Source organism: Protopterus annectens, chromosome 2.part0, assembly GCF_019279795.1.
Source record: "Protopterus annectens isolate FY-2018-M chromosome 2.part0, PAN1.0, whole genome shotgun sequence".
Taxonomy (NCBI): domain Eukaryota; kingdom Metazoa; phylum Chordata; order Ceratodontiformes; family Protopteridae; genus Protopterus; species Protopterus annectens.
This window is the reverse complement of record NC_056728.1, coordinates 311,302,748-311,320,360: the sequence shown is the minus strand read 5'-3', so window position 1 is coordinate 311,320,360 and position 17,613 is coordinate 311,302,748. Positions and strand designations below refer to the sequence as shown.

General features: G+C 41.2%; 1 protein-coding gene across 5 annotated transcripts in view; it reads left to right on the top strand.

The window, feature by feature from the left end:
* The window catches only part of MARCHF3 (membrane associated ring-CH-type finger 3), a 1,103,404-nt gene that overhangs the window by 590,200 nt on the left and 495,591 nt on the right, over positions 1-17,613 (top strand). The gene's annotated exons all lie outside the window — the stretch shown is intronic.

The window sequence follows — 17,613 nt, the reverse complement described above, 5'->3', positions numbered from 1 at the left end:
AAATTGCAATGGTGACAGACTACTGGCATTTAGTGTTTAACCCTAGAAGGGGTGTCTCATCAATGATAGCATCCTGTCTGCATTACTGAGTGCTGCTCCAAAGAATACGTTCCTATAACACTGAATGTCATGATTGTCATAAAAGAAGACCAAAGAACCAAGCATCATTAATATCCTGGGCATGTATTACTCTAGGGTTGTTGGATACTTCCTAATGTTAAATACCCTCATCTAGAGATAAACCAGAAATTAAGTACTGTTCTTCAAAGTGGATGATGTTTTTGCCAAAGGCTGGCTACAAAAGCAGCTATCATCATGTCTTGTATTTGCAGTTAAGAAAGGCCATTTATATGTATGTCCAGGAAATCTGTTGTTCCAGACAGCACAATAGTTCTTTCTAAGCTGCACATCTGAGTGTTTGACACTGTCCTCAAGGGTCATTTTTGGAGCTCTTGAAATTATATCCTTTAAATGTAGTACCATATGGTGACTAGGTTTGGGCAAGAACTTTAAGAATGATCAGGAAGCTGTACTAGTTGCCAAGTGGATGAGTATATGCCACCACAGGCACCCTTGGAAATTGCAAGCACTGCATTGACATTATAGTCATATTGACTTTGCAGAAATATTCATTGACTGTTACTGCTTTTGATGTACACTCTAAATGGTCAGCAATTAGTTATGGACGCCACAGCTTCTGCAGTAGTATTCCATGCAGCATTTGCTACAAATAGTTTGCCTAAACAGGTTTGCAGTAATAGTGGTCAACAGTTCATGCTTAAGGAATTTAGAACATTCTTCTTCCATTATTCTGCTACATAAAGGCTTGCTGAAAAGTTTCTGCAGACATTTATGAAAGCCATTAAAGCCCGGATTTCTAATAAGATTCCTGTGCAGCATAAAATAAGTAGCCTCCTTTTTCATATGAAAATGCATTGCTTGTATCCAGTAAACACAGCAACAAAAATGCTGCTCCCAAATCAGAACTTGAGGTCCTATTTAAACTTAAAGAAGTGATATGTTATGAAAAAAGCACAGTTTCATAATCAAAAATATAGACCACAAACGTAGTTTGCTACATGCTAGCCAGCATGTACTAGCTGATTACGTTACAACTGGTAAGTGGCATCCATGACAAATGTTGATTTACTCAAAATCTGTGGCACTTGGTCAACACACACACACACACACACACACACACACACACACACACACACACACACACACACACACACACACACACACACACACACCTAACTTATAGTGAAGGTCTCATACCTATCCAGATGTATTCCCATAGATAGCTGGATGAGCAGGATCTTAACAGAAGACAAATCAATGACCATAACCACTGGTGGAGAAGAGCCTTGTTATTCAACAAAAAACAGGTCCTGTTCCAGCCACAGTAGAGGAGAAGGCTTCCAAACATTTGTAGAAGAAAATAAATCAAATGTATTTAGAGCTGTTTAAAATAAATGAGGCACTGGAGAAATACATATAGTCAAAATACAAAAGCCTGGAAATAATGGAAGCAGATTTAAGTGGCTATTCAGATAAAACTTCAGAAATCAGAGTTTGGAATAAAGGACAGACTGGTTGAATATGGGGATTCTGAAGAACGTTCTTACAAAAACATAGAGCGAGAAGACAAAATATACAGAGAAAAACTTGAAACTGGAAGAAATAGACTGCATTCATTTCATGAAGTACAGATAAGCAACTGGACTGGTATTCCACAACATGATATGTTAATAGAAAGTCTCATTGTTTCTGTGTTACAAATTGGTCCATGAGAAAGAAGCAAAGAAGCCAAAACCTATAATTTTAAAGATACAGTCAGATCAGAAGAAGGAGCTGCTTTTGAAGAAAATGTGACAGAAAGGTAAGTTATCATCAACTGGGGACTCCAGCGTATTTGTGTAAAATGATTATTTACTGTACGCCCGGCAGGAGAGAAGCACATTTATCCCTGCAATTAGAGGGTGTAAAGGGGCAGGGTGAGATTCAAGATGTTATATCCATATTCCTTCAGGATATTTTTTCAGAAGGAGCAAATACATTCTTGGATGCTGAACAGTTAAAAGAGGAAGTAAAGTTAATCCAGCAAAAAGTGAGCCAGCATGTTGAAAGTGATTCTGTTTCTCATTCCCCTAACTGTGACATAGCCAATAGACAGAACTTTCCAGTAAAATATTTTATGTTCCAAAAGAAAATAACGGAGCGACAGAAAAATACACAGAAGCTAATGAGAAAAACAAGGAGCATATTGGATTTGGACCAGAGATTGGTGCTGAGAGACTAAAAAGATGAAGACGCGCAGCAATAATCTGAAAGAAGGAAATAAACAGGCAAACCATGAAAGGATATTTCTATAAGATGCAATTTGGACATGAGAACTGTTACTTCTGCAAGTACGTTTTGCTGAATTTTCTAATTTTTGCTGATGTTGGTCGTTTTTATTACCTGCACTTCTCAGAAAGCGTAAAAAGTAGACTAGCTGCATATTTCACTGTATTACTGCCTGTAAGTCGTTTTCCAGTTGAGCACTTGCCTTGCTTTATTTAAAAAGTTTAAATTTTCAAATTTCTAAATTTGCAAAGTATTAATTGAGTTTACTGTTCTGGGCTATGCACTCAAGTGCATTAGCCTTTCTGTGCTTATTTACTGTATAACTGCATTGTTTAGCCTGATTTAACCAAAAAGAAAAAAAATTCTATCTTGTTTGCTAATTTCCCACCTTTTCTAACTAGAATAGTCCAGTTTCCAGGCTTTGCTGGTTTCAGGACTTTAGTTTCAGTGTTCAGAGCTATCCAGACCTTGCTGTGATAGAGGGAGGTCCTATTGCTTACCAGTGAGAGTGAGAGCATTGTACTGCCTATCTAACACTAGATGAGTTTTTTTCCAGCTTGGAATTTGCAATTTTATTGGCCATTTGGGGCTGATTTCTATCCCTTTCAACTTATGTTTACATGTGTTTAAGCTCGTTTTATATCAGCAGATCCTGTTTGGGCATCCTGCAGAGTACTACAGCACCAGAAATGAGAAAGAGAGACTTTTTGTGCTAAATGCAAGTACTTTTTGCTGACTTTTCTAATTGTTGCTGATTTTGGTCGTTTTTATTACCTGCACTTCTCTGAAAGCTTAAAAAGTAGACTAGCTACTTATTTCACTGTATTTCTGCTTCTAAGTCATTTTCCAGTTGTGCACTTGCCTTGCTTTATTTAAAAAGTTTAAATTTTCAAATTTCTAATTTTGCAAAGTTTTAATTGAGTTTACTGTTCTGGGCTATACACTCAAGTGCATTAGCCTTTCTCTGCTTATTTACTGTATGACTGCATTGTTTAGCCTGATTTAACCAAAAAAAAAAAACTATCTTGTTTGCTAATTTCCCACCTTTTCTAATTAGAATAATCCAGTTTCCAGGCTTTGCTGGTTTCAGAACTTTAGTTTCAGTGTTCAGAGCTATCCAGACATTGCTGTGGTAGAGGGAGGTCCTACTGCTTAGCAGTGAGAGCGGGACCATTGTACTGCCTATCTAACACTAGAGGAGTGGTTTCCAGCTCTGAAAATTGCAATTTTACTGGCCATTTTGGGCTGATTTCTATCTCTTTCAACTTTCTGGCATAAATATATGCGTTTGCACGTGTTAGAGCTTGTTTGAAGATCAGCAGATCCGGTTTGGGCATCCTGCAGACTACTACAACACCAGAAATGAGAAAGAGAGACTTTTTGTGCTAACTGCAAGTACTTTTTGCTGAAATTGCTAATTTTTGCTGATTTTGGTCGTTTTTATTACCTGCACTTCTCAGAAAGCTTAAAAATTAGATTAGCTACTTATTTCACACATTTGCGCACCACAGGGCTAAGGTTAAACTATTTCCAGTGCCAGAAAGTCTGCTCTTCGAATTTTCCCTTAGAACTAGCTAGTTTATCAGCAGTAGCACTAAAATCTGTATACCTGTGACTAGCACTTGCTCTAAAACTCGCTAAAAAGCACTAGGAAGTCTTAATTTGTTACAAGCACTTACCTCCTTGGTAATAAGGAGAAAATAGTTGTAGGCACTAGACAGCCTACAATTGCAAGCACCTTGCCAAAAAGTAAGGGAAAACAGCTCTTGTACTACACAAGGAAAGCACCTAACCAGGCATGTCCAAGGGTCAGCTTCCGGTGATTTCTCCTGTCCACCTGGTGAATCTGGGCATACTGGGGCAATGCAGCAATTGCCTCATGTACACAGACAACCCTCTCCTCCTACTACCAAACACAACAACCTGTGAGAGATGGACTTACATAGCCAAACTGGAAGCAAAGCTCTCTCCAGGCAAGATTGTGCTAGATAGTCAAGATGAGAAGGCTAACACCCGCACAACATCTCAAACAACACATAGTCCTTCAAAACCTACACCACCAAAACCCACACATAGCAACACAAAACCCACATATGCGGAGGCTCTTAACATTAACCTGCCCAAGCAACAAGGACCTCCGAAGCTGAAATGCAAACACCACCCCCAAACACAACCAAAGCGTCACATAGCTCACAACACCAGTGTGCCACCCAACAGCAGCCCCTAAGGCAAGACAACATACCCAACACTTTAGTCATAGGTGACTCTATAGTCAGGCACACCGATGTCCCACTCACCGGGCTGAATAAGGAGAAAATTACAGTTAGTTGCCTGTCCGGTGCCAGGATCCGCCACATAATGCATGCATTCAAGTCACTCCACAACAGGTACAAATATGATTCTGTCACTGTCCATGTTGAGTGAATGACTTGAGACGTAACTCCCTGGACTACATGAAAAGAAACATGGAAGCGCTCTCGGATCATGTAGCCCAGGCAGGTATGACCCTAGCCCTGAGTAGCATCCTGCCATTACCCAAAATGATACCACAGTATAAGGACAAAATGATTGACTTCAATAATTGCCTAAGCTTCTAATGTCATTCAAAGGGGATCCAGTATCTGTCTGCCTGGGATGACATGATTAACAAACCACGATGCTTTGCAAGAGATGGTTTGCACCTGTCACCCCTGGGATTCAGGTAACTAGCTAAGGTTCTTGCCACCCTTGTAGTGCCTTTTTTAGGCAAGGTTCAAAGGACAAAACTACCACCATAACGGGTACAAGCAAACAAAATCTGAAGGTAATGCTACTCAATACTAGAACTCTAAGCCTCAAGATGCACTCTCTCAAGGCTCTCCTAAAAATGGAGAACATCAATATCAGTGCAATAACTGAGACCTGGTTCAAAGCTACAGAGAGCACCCCTGCAATTCCAGGCTACAACTCATTCCACACTTTTCGGCCACCAAACCAGGACCAACACACTAAAGGTGGAGGAGTGTCCATATTCACCAAGGATATTCACACCTCCAGGCTGGTTGCCCAACACAATGCATCTGAAATTCTCCAGGTACAACTAACACTAGGTAAGACTGAAATACAAATTGTAGCTTGCTACAGATCCCAAACTATGCCCCAAGATTCTCACTACACCTTTCTAAACATACTGGAAAATATTAAGATACAACTAAACACCCTAATACTGGGTGATTTCAACTACCCTGCCATTAACTGGGAAAACTACTCCTGTACCAACACCTTTGCTCAACGGTTCATGGAATCTATAAATTCCAACACCCTAGAGCAACTAATTCATAGCCCCACCAGTGTTACCAATATTCTAGACCTGATCATTACCAACATGGGAGATCGATGCGCCACACCAGTGGTCACCCCCTCATTGGTCAGATCAGACCATAAGCTAATCACCCTTGACATGCACATCCCACCACACCCCTTTTTAAGGATACCTCTGTAAAAAACTTCTCCAAAGCCAACTTCATACTTCACAAGTCAGAAGTAACAAACTTCATGACACCCATGCAGATGGGAACTGGAAGTTCAACTGCTGAATCCTACACTAAGGTGCTGTGCGAGCACATTCACTCGTGCATGGACCAAGCCATCCCAAATAGAACCAAGACGCTATCCTCTAAAATAAGGAAGCCAATGTGGTGGTCCCCTGTCATAAACAAGCTGTACAACAGGAGGAAGAAACTGTTGCAGAAAAGAAGAAGAACCCAGGATTCAAAAAACTCCCCCACGAGCCTCACTAGAAAGCTGAGATCCCTCATAAAATCTTCCAAAGCTAGTTATGAAAACAAAATAGCCAAAGATTCCAAAGACAACCACAAGGCATTCTATAGCTATGTGAAGAATCTAAATGGCAATACTCAGATCTGCTCTGAGCTACAGCAGAATAGCACTAGATATACTGATCCCAAGGATATTGCCAATATCCTGTCAGATAGATTCAGTGCCAGTTTCACCCCCCTCACCCCCTAAAAAGCCCATCTCAATACCAAAAGAATCCCAAATTCCAGTAATCGTGGCCACTCAGGTAAAAAACGCACTCTGCAAAGCCAAGATTACAGTATCTATGGGACCAGATGACATCCCAGGTTATGTACTGCATGAACTACAAAATGAACTAGCACCTCACCTATGTATCATGTTTAATCATGGCCTCACCTCAGGCTTCATGCCCACAGAATGATGCACAGCTACAGTCATCCTACTCCACAAGGGGGATCCACTTTGGATCCAGGGAACTACCATCCCATCAGTCCGACGAGCCTGATCTGTAAGGCCATGGAATGTATTATCATGGAACTTATAAAGAAAGACATTGGCAACCTTCAAACACTGGACCCCACCCAGTTTGAGTTCGTGAAGGGCTGATATTACCTCCTGAACCTGATTGACGTCTTCAAATCAGTCTCCAGAGCCATGGATGAAGATAAGGTGGTTCGCACAGCCTACTTGGACCTCGCCAAGGCTTTCAACACTATCCTCCACTCTGGAATCATAGATAAGCTTACTAAGCTGGGCATTAATCCCTACATCACTTGATGGGTTGCAAATTGGCTAACTGACAGAACACACTAAAAGTAAAAGTAAAAGTAGCCAACTCTAAATCCAGCTCCAGACAAGTGACAAGTGGTGTACTGCAGGGTTCTGCCCTGGGACCACTCTTGTTTGGCATCTACTTCTCTGAAGTACAGGCCAACACAAAGGGACTCTGGCTTACAATGTTCGCAGATGACTGCAAGCTGGGAGGCATTATTGAATCCTCAAATGATGTGGATATACTACAAAAGGGCCTTACCAAAACAGATGCCTGGTGCCAGAGCCATGGGCTCAAGCTAAATACCAAACAATGTATAGTTGTCCCCTTTGGGAAAAAAACATGTACCTGTGAAGTACCACATAGGTGGCAGTACACTAAACATCGAAAGTGTGATAAGAGACCTAGGGACACAGGTGGACAGTGGTGTCACCTTTGATAACCACATAACCATAACAGTTAGAAAATCCTTCTGCATGGCACACCTCATCACTAAGGGGTTTTCATCCAGAAAAAAGGAGGTCATTGTCCCTCTGTACTCATGCCTCATTAGACCCATTATAGAATACAATGCCCTGTTTGGTATATACCTCACAAGACATCTGCAACAACTAGAAAGGCCGCAGAAATACCTCACAAAAAGAATCACAGGCCTAAAGCAGATGCCTTATGCTGACTGTCTAAAGAAACTCCAGATATACTCTATCGCATATCGCCTACTCAGAGGCGATCTCTGCCTAACATACAAGGCCATGTCAAACCCAGAGTTGTTGGACATGCTACACGTAAAGAAATCCAAATTCCTCCAAGCCACACGCTCCGGGGATCTTAACCTTGTCATCACGATGAATAGAATATGCTGGAGGGATAGGTTCCTGACCCAGAGACTCCCCATTCTCTGGAATAGGCTGCCAATACATGTCAGGCAGAGCGGCTCAATGGCCCTCTTCAAGAGGAACCTTGACGATTGGATGGGAGATAGGAAATTCACCCCAGAGATCACATCAGTAGCCCTGCTAGACAGGGCTCCAGGAAAGTAAATATTTGTGGGAAGCAATATCCAGGGAATTGTTATGGATAGGCTTTTATAGGCCCCAGGGCCGATAGGGCAATACCTACCTATGTAGAGAGAAAAGTGGGAAATGGAAGTTAATTGATTATTTTAAACTGGTTTTGAACCATAATGTTCCACTTTATCATCAATGTTTACAAGGATAATAAAGGAAGTGAAGAAGAAACTGTAAGTAAAAAAAGTTCTATTTAAGTTGTAAGAATGACAGTTCTTTTTCTTCCCTTAGAAATATGTGTATAACAAATTTCCGCCAGTCAGTTGCTTGTTACATTTTAAAGTAGTTACATACAGAATGCACAAATATTCCAAATGTGATGTGGAAGACGTCTTATCAGTGACTGTTGTTAATGTCAGTAATGTTAAATTAGGAAAGAACTGTTTTTCTGCAGGTAGGAGACACATTGTGGACATGGGTAATAAGTCAAGAAATGACTGAACCATGAACTGTGAGGTACTTGTATGAAGAAACACTAAAATTAGTAATTAAAGGAGTGACAAATAGCTCAATGAAAATAAATAAAGTATGTTACATTGACGAGGATACAAGCAGATGCATTCCTACTGACAACCTCATCAGTATGAATCTTAATGCAAAATCTGTTAATTCAGTGACAGCCAGAACACTTTTTCTTAAGCCTATAGTTTAGCTAATTGAGAGTTGTTTTTCACATCTGGGAGGGAAGTTTAGATGGGACAAGAAATGATGGTGTGGATACATACTGGAAAGCAAGCTCTAACATGTATTATCAGCATGACTAAACCTGACTTTAGAATGGGTGAAGCCTGTTAGTGCAGCTGCCATTTGATAGCCGTGCTCAATAAATGTCTAGGCCACAAAACATAGTTCCTTTTCTAAGTCTTCAACATTAGATGTCATATGGGCAATAAGCACCATTTGCTCTTTAATGATATTTCTCTTCTGGTGGAAGGGATGGTTACTTGTATAATGTAGGTAAGAGTTACTAAAATTACACAAGTAATCACCCCTTCCACCAGAAGAGAAGTATCCAGAATTGATGGTTAAAAATGTGGAAGAAGAAAATGAAAAAGGGTGAGGTATAAAATATATTCCATTATGTGGTTCCTCTGATTTAACCAACAGACTTAATGCCAAAGGCCATGATAACCCCACAATACAGGACCTGCAGCTCCCTGATGGTAGGAGTACTGCCCAAAGTGGAAAGGATGATTTTACAAGGTCCCTGATATTTAAGTATGGCTCTGACACCAAAGAAATCCAAAGAATTATACAGAAGTATTGGCATATTTTTTTCTACAATGCCTAACAGACCTGATGTTTTCTCTAGATCCCCCTTTCTGGCTATAAAAGAGAGCCCAATATAAAAAAAAGTACTTGAAGGGGCTTCTAAGAAACAGAGTGGTAAGAACCCTCTTGGGAAAGTGGGGGCTTTTAAGTGTGGGATGCCTAATCAATGTAAACACATTGCCCATAGACAATAAATCCAGTTAAATACTATACAGAAACCTTTAACAGCTAAGAACTATTTTAATTATACATCCTAAGGGGTGGTTTACTTAGCTTTTTTGTCAAGTATGTTCAGCCTAGTATGTGGGGAAAACAGAGAGACTGTTAGATGGAGGTTATTTATTATTTATTTACTTTATTTAACATTTGTTTACTGGGAAAGTCTGACTGGGACAAAGCCCATTTTTCAGCGGAGGCCCAGGGAGAAACGCTTGAGACGCATGTCTTTGGAATGTGGGAGGAAACAGGAGCACAAGAAGGAAACCCATGCCAATGCAGGAAGGACATAAAGACTCCACACAGAAGGCACCCCAGCCGAGAATCGAACCGGAGAACCTCTTGCTGTGAGGAGACAACAGTAACCGCTGCACCACTGCACCACCCCAATTTTAATTAAGGGTTTTGGATCTGGGAATTCTCCTCACCTGCCCCTCACTGTAGGTGTGCCAGGTCTTGCCCATCGCTGGCTGAATTCCAGAAGCGTACTGGTCGGGGTTTTAATGAAACCTGGAAAATAGTCATAGAGTGGGATGAGGGTAAGCAGAAGTTTGGACTGCAGGTTAGAGACTGCCTTCACTAACAGAGATTGATGCAAAGAGTAGGTGGAGAGAAAGGGACAGGGGAGTGTTAAATAAAAGACCAGCTCTGGTTTTCTTTATGACTGAGTGTAGAACAGAAGCTTTAGCAAAAGGATAATTATTAGGGCATATGAAATAATGCATGGTGACTTAAGAGTCAATCAGAATAGGTTAGAAAGGACTGGGAAATGAAAATGAAAGGCAATATGTAAATAATCAATGATAGAATATCAGTATGTCTCCCCAGTATGCAACAAGATCTAGAAAGTTTAAGATTTTTGCATGGAAGTGTTTCCACAGGTGTTTTTATACCCCAAGTAGACTTCAGGGAATTTTTTGACAGGTATACAGCGACTGTTGGAGGTGTAGGAAAGAGAGGAGTAGCTGGAAACATTTGTTTCGGGAAGGTAATGAATTGGTAGATTTAAGAAATTCCTTGCCGGGCACTTTGAAATGTTGGAGGAGCAAATTATTTTAGTTAGGATACAGTAACTGAATTGCCTAGACATAATAAAGCCGTACTATGTTTAATGCTGTTGACAGCCCTGAAATCGATTACTAGAAAATGAAAATGAAAAGCAATACCAAATGTAACGTAATCGTTGATTGTTCTAAAAGAGAAAAAAGAACTGGAGATGGGATCTTTAGAAAAAGAAAGGTGTAAGCTGCATAAAAATAAATGGAATCTGTGGGAACAATACCTATGGGATAATGTTCAGGAGTGATAGTTCAGGGAAGGCAGGACTTGGCCAGTCTATACAGTGTTAAGCTGAATAATTGCTAAGACAAAAATCATATTAGTATAAAGTGTACAGGGAAAAAAGATCATTGTACTGGTTTGTGTTCTCTTTTATAACTGAATGTTTGGTCATGTCATGATGTTAATAAAAATGTTAAAAAAAGAAAGTGGTGGAGAATGTGACTGATAAATGAATATACAACATAGAAAGTAAGATGAGAGATGAGTTTGGTTTCAGATCAGGACAGCTGACAAAGTGTTTTCAGTGTGACAGATAGTGGAGAAGAAGCGGGAGATAATGAAAGAATACAACTTGGTATTCCCAGATTTGGAAAAATCATGTGATAAGGTCTCAAGAAAAATGATTTGGGCAGTCCTGTGGTGGTTCAAAGTCTGAGAAACATTGGTAGAATTAGTGCTGGCTATGTACAATGATCCAATGATATGATCATGATCAGTGTTCAGGTTCACAGAGGGGGATCCTAGTGGGAGTGAGCATGCATCAGGTTTAACTGTGAATCCAGTCTTGTTCATACTAGTGATGGCCTCCATCACCCAACAGACTGGGGAGGACAGATCAGTAAAGCCACTGTATACAGATGATGTGGCACTGCAAGCAGACTCAGAACTGGAACTTTGTCATGCAATAGAGGACTAGAATGCAGAACTGAAGACATATCAAATAAGGGTGAGTACAGACAAAGCAGTTACCATGACAGTAAATGGGAGAAATCAGAGAAAGCTGCAGCTTGACATAGAAGGGAAACCAGAGGAGCAGGTTAACAGCTTGAAGTATTTGGGAGGTGTGATTCTGGAAAATGGAAGTCAAAATTACAACGTCAGAGCTAAATTCAGAGATACTGCAGCCAACTGATACAAAGTGACAAAGGTAATGTGTGACAGAACACTAAAAATAAGAAGAAACAGCTTTGTAAAGAAGCTGTTTCTTCTTATTCTTAGTGTTCGAGTAATCTTGGTGTCGTGGTTGTTTGTGTATGACAATGTGTCACAGAAGAATGACAAAGCTGAAAGGTGATGTGTGTAAAACAGTGGTGTGACCATTGCTTCTTTATAGAACACAGAAACCCAGGCAGTGAATGCAAAGCAGCAAAAGAAGTTTGAAATGATAGCGATGAAATGCCCAAGAGAAATAGGAGGATGCACACTATGGGAGTGATGAGGAAATAAGGCCATCAGAACAAGAGCCAGAATAGTCTGGACCGCAGAAAAGGTGAAGGAGAACAAATTGCTGTGTTTCAGTCACATGTGCAGGAAAGCAGAACATGATTTGGTAAAGCGAATTTGGAAAAGACAACAAGAAGGCAAGAGGATATAAGGATGCCCTGCTATGAGATGGATGTATTGTGTGGAGATGAATGGATTGTGTAAGAGAAAACCTATGACAAATGAGCATGACTGTCAAAGAAGTTAGGAGAGTGGCTGTGTATCAGAAGAGGTGGTGGCAGTTGACACGACACCCTATCCCATGTAAAAAATACGAGAAAGGAGGTTATTGGTGTTAAGTGTTTTTAGTGTTATGGGCTGGCTCTTGGTTGTGGGTGTATTTAGGCTACAGATAGATTTAGGATTAGCGGTATAGGAGTTATGCCATTTGTTGGCAGATGTGCAGGTTGTATGTCTGACTATAAACTGTGTTTATAATTATGTCAATACTCATGTTTTGGGTGTTTTCACTAAATTGTTTATGTCAAACAATTCATTGTATTTTGGTTCTCTTTGAGTATATTTACACAGCAATGCCTTTTTTCAGTGGTGTGGCCTGTCATGACACTGCTATAGAGTTGCTGCATCATATTTGGACTGTGTTCTTTTATAGGTTCATAGGTGTTTATTAGGCTAATGACCACAAAGACATTTTTAAGCCAAACCCTGCATCCCAAATATCTGACAAAATCTGGTACCCTTGTTAAGTGTAAACAAGGGCTTAGGAGATGAAACATTTACAAGCAGGGGTCTTTGAGATGAACCATTTACAGGCTGCCTGTGTCCATTAGAGACATCAGTGCCAAACCAGAGATGAGTTTCCTGTTCCCCATCCAGTTGTCCAAGTTACACTTGAATTGGGTTAGGGAGGAACTCTGCTTCACATGAATGGGGAGCCCATTCCAGAGATGGGGTAGTCTCTGGGATACATACCTGTCTGTCCAGCACATCCTGTTTATATCACAGGCAAGGTTTAAGTCTTTAGAACAGGTAATTCTGGTGTGGTTTGTTTTGTGGAAATGCAGGAGGTCCATCAGAGTGGGGTCTGACAATGCCTTGAATACCAGACATAGATATCCTCTCAACAGCCTGTAGGAGACAGAATACAGGGATAGGGCCTTGAGGTGGTCTGCTTAGGACATTTTACTTATGCCCTGTATTCTTTTAGTGAAGAACCTCTGTGGACATTCCAATTGTTGGATATGCCTGGTTAGGTACATACCAAAGGGGGCATTGTACTCAATGATAGGTCTGATGAATGCCAAATACAGTGGAACAATGACTTCCTTGGACCTAGATGCCATACCTTTGTGTATATGTTGTGCAACATAGAATGATTTCCTCACTGCTGTAGGCACATGAAAGTCAAAGGCTAGATTACTGTCTATGTGTGTCCCCAAGTCCCTAACTACTGGGTCAGCTCGTAGGGGTGTGATGTCAACATGATAGTTACCAGGAGTGTATGACTTCCTGAACGATACTATTATGCATTTCTTGGCATTTAGTTTTAGTCCATGGCTCTGACACCAGCTGTCTGTCTGTGTCAGCCCTTCCTGGAATATTTGTGTTGGTTGTGGGATTCAGTGACAGCTCCTAATTTGCAATCATCTGCAAATGTAGTCAGCCAGAGGCCGTTGATATTGGCCTTGACTTCAGAGAAGTAAATACCAAAAAGGAGCAGTAACAGGATTGATCCCTGAAGGACTCTGCTTGTGACTGGCCTCTTTGTAGAGGTGGGCTCCTCAGTTCTAACTTCCTGGGTCCTGTCAGTGAGCCAATTGGCTATCCACCAGGTGACTTAAGAGTTTGTGCCTAACCTCTTGAGTTTGTCAACAATGCCTGAGTGGGGTATTGTGTCAAATGCCTTGGCCAGGTCATGGTAGGCAGTTTGAACCATTTTGCCATCATCCATTGCTGTGGCGACCTTCTCAAAGAAGTCCACCAGGTTGAGTGAGCATGCCATGCCCTTGACAAATCCAAATTGGGGTGGGTGCAGTGTCTGGAGGTTTACTATGTCACTACTGATCATTTCTATGGTAATTCTTTTCATGGCTTTACATATGAGACTAGTGAGACTTATGGTTCTGTAGTTTGCAGAGTCTGTAGATGGCCCAACTTTGTGCAGAGGAATGACAGTTGCTGCTCTCCATTCAGGAAACATGAAGCCTGTTTGGAGGCTCCAGTTAGATAGTAATTCCAGAGGTCCTGATAGGTTATGTCATGTTTGATGCTATTTAGAAAGCATCCTGAGATATTGGCTGGGCCCATTGATGCAGTGTTCTTGGCCTTAGAGAGAACATTAATGACCTGTTCTCTAGTGATAGGTGGGGGACTTATATTTTATGGTATTTACTGAGGGAAGGTTGAGGGGAAGAGAGGGGTAAAGTCGGAGAAGAATTTGTCAGCCAGTAGGCTTCCTATATATTGTGGTTCAGTATAGGTAGCTCCATTTATAATGAGCTCTGCACGCAGTTGTGCTTTGCCTTTCAGGTTGCAGACATAGCTAAAAAATGCCTTGCGATTGTCTGTGGCCTGGGAGGCCAAATATGCCTCAGATTTTACTTTGGTAGACTTTATTTGTCCTCTGAGTTGTTTGTTTAGTTTGATAAGAGTACTTTTATCCTGCTGGGTGCTGCACCTCCTAATTCTTGCCATGGTTTTCTTCCTTCTGTTATACAGCCTACTGATTTTGTGGTTCCACCAGGGTGGCTTGTTTTTGAGTTAGTTCTGTATTTCTTCCTGATGAGTACAGCTGCCTCTCTGCAGCTATTAACATACTTGTATAGGGTTTCTGTGAACAGTTCTGCATAGGCAGCAGTGTTCTCAGTGTTTATGGGGTCTTGAAATTTTGCTAAGTTATCACTTAATAGCAGGAAGTTAGTCTTAGAGTAGTTCCTGAATATTCCAGGGTTAGCTGGGGTTCCAGGTTTTATTTTTACTTCAAAGGAGACCATTTTGTGGTCTGACCTTACCAGAGAAAACATTACGCTGTGGGTGTATAGCACTCTCCCATATTAGTGAGGACCAGATCCAGTATGGTTGCACACCTGGTTGGTGTATTGACAGTCTGGTCCAGGGAGTTTGTCTTTACAAAATCCAGGAATCTCTGTGGCTGTACATTTGGTGTTGTATAGAATTTCCAGTTAATAGTGAGGTAATTAAAGTCACCCATGAATATGGTATCAGGTTGGATGGTGAGTGTTTCCAGTAGGTTTAAATACATGGTATGGGTTTCCTGGTTCATAGAAGGGGACCTATAGCTTGCAAGGAAGTTGTATTGGATTTTGTCTATGGTGATTTGAACATACAGAAGCTGAAGTACATTGTCCTGTTTGATCAGTCTTGAGGTGTATTTATTTCTGATGTAAATCAAGACACCTCCACCTTTAGTCCCTGTCTGTGCAGTAGCTGGTCTAAATGTGTGGAAGGCATTATAACCTTGCACTGCCGGTGTAACCTTTGCAGCTTTAAACCAAGTCTCAGTGACTGCACAAATATCAGCATTCTCCAGGGTGAAGAGAGCTTCAAGTGAGTGGAGTTTTTTGTTTAGACTCCTAGCATTGAGCAGTAATTAGATTTTCTTGGTTATGATTTACTATGTCGGAAATACTTTCAGTTTGGCATTGCCTGAAAAAGGTAATATGGGGGAAGACAATGTTTTAGCTAATATTCAACAGCTTAGAATTGAGAGGTGCAGACCATCCTTTGCATGCTGACAAATATTGCACCCCCTTAGAATGACACCAGAAACTAAGCCAATTATTAAAGTCAATCATCTTTTGTTGGTATTGTGGCATCATCCTTGGAGAGAATAAAATGCTGCTCAATGCTACACACATACAGCCTTGGACACATATTCCAAGAGCTCCATGATGTCTCTCCATATAGTCTAGGGATATATATCTCAGGTTATTTAAACCCACATGGACTATGACTGTGTCATACTGGTACTTGTGGTCCCGTGATCTGAGTGTGTGCATAATGTGGCAGATCCTAGCCCCTGATAAGCAACTGACTGTGACCTTCTCTTTACTCAGCCTGGTGAGAAGGCCATCAGTGTGCCTCACAATGGAGTCTCCAATGACCAGAATGTTGGATTGTGTGGTGGGTTGCCTTATGGGCTTAGAAGTAGAGGCTACATGAAATGCAGCTGTATGTGTTGATGTGGGTGCTGTTTTGAAAGAGTGCATTTGGGGCTGCTGAGGCTGTTTGGTATGTCTAATTAATCTAGGAGGTCTTTGGGGTTTATTTATGTAAGAGCTTTGCCTCCAGTGAAATTGTTAAATATATCACTCACATACTATATCAGTTTGTTTGAGAATTAACTGGTTGCCTGTACATATGAGGCAATTTCTGTATTGCCTCAGGATGCTATATCCACCAAGCTGGTAATGGCGATAGTGGGCAAGTTCATATCCATGGCAACAGATCCATTTTTATTAATTAGACAGTTGGAGTACAAATATAAAGCAATGTCAGGAGTATCCAGTTTGCAATTCTGGGGGCAGTGCTTGTTACTGCAAACTAGTTGCCCTTGTGCAGCTTGGTACTTGTGAAATTTCAATTGTGCTTCTACTGGAAAGATGTCACTCAAGGTGTCTGTGTCTGTACAGTGCACTGCCAAACACTTGAGGGGAAACTAATAAGCAGATGCTGCTAAATTATGGAAAAATCAAGCAGTACTTATGGAAAATAAAGAATTAGCTTGTCAAGAATGATGAAAAGAGAGGAGTCATGTGAATGGCTACTGTCTGACAGCTACTAGTACTGGTCTTAGCACTTCACCCTACTGGGATACAATATTCTTTTGCTTCTTCTCTCACCAGAAGCAAAACAATAGCACCAGTCCCAAGATGAGAAGCAGGCCACAGCCTGTTTGGTGAGCCACAGTCTTGCCACAGATGATGCAAGGGTCTGTAGGTGTGTTGCAGCCTTTTCTTGGTAGATGCTTTGAATAGCAACCAAACCAATCAGGAATGTCAAGCACAGACACTCACTGCCGAACCAGGAATAGGAATCAAAGCACTCTGTTCCTTCTCTCACCAGGAGCAAAATCTTTTTCTTGTTCATTCGGCTGCTCCCGTTAGGGGTCACCACAGCAGATCAACTGTTTCCATTTCTTCCTGTCCTCTGCATTTTGCTCTGTCACACCAACCACCTGCATGTCCTCTCTCACCACATCCATAAACCTTATCTTAGGCCTTCCTCTTTTCCTGTCACCTTGCAGCTTCATCCTTAGCTTCTTTTTCCCAATATACTCTGCATCCCTCCTCAGCCCATGTCCAAACCAACGTAATCTTTCCTCACTGGGTTTGTCTCCAAACCTTCCAACCTGGGCTGACCCTCTAATATACTTATTCTGAATCCTGTCCATCCTTGTCACACCCAGTGCAAATCTTAACATCTTCAACTCTGCCACGTCAAACTCTGACTCCTGCCTTTTTGTCAATGCCACTGCCTACAACCCATATAACATAGCTGGTCTCACTACCCTCTTGTAGACCTTCCCTTTCACTCTTACTGGTACTCGTCTGTCACAAATCACTCCTGACACTCTTCTCTACCCACTCCAACCTGCCTGTACTCTCTTTTTCA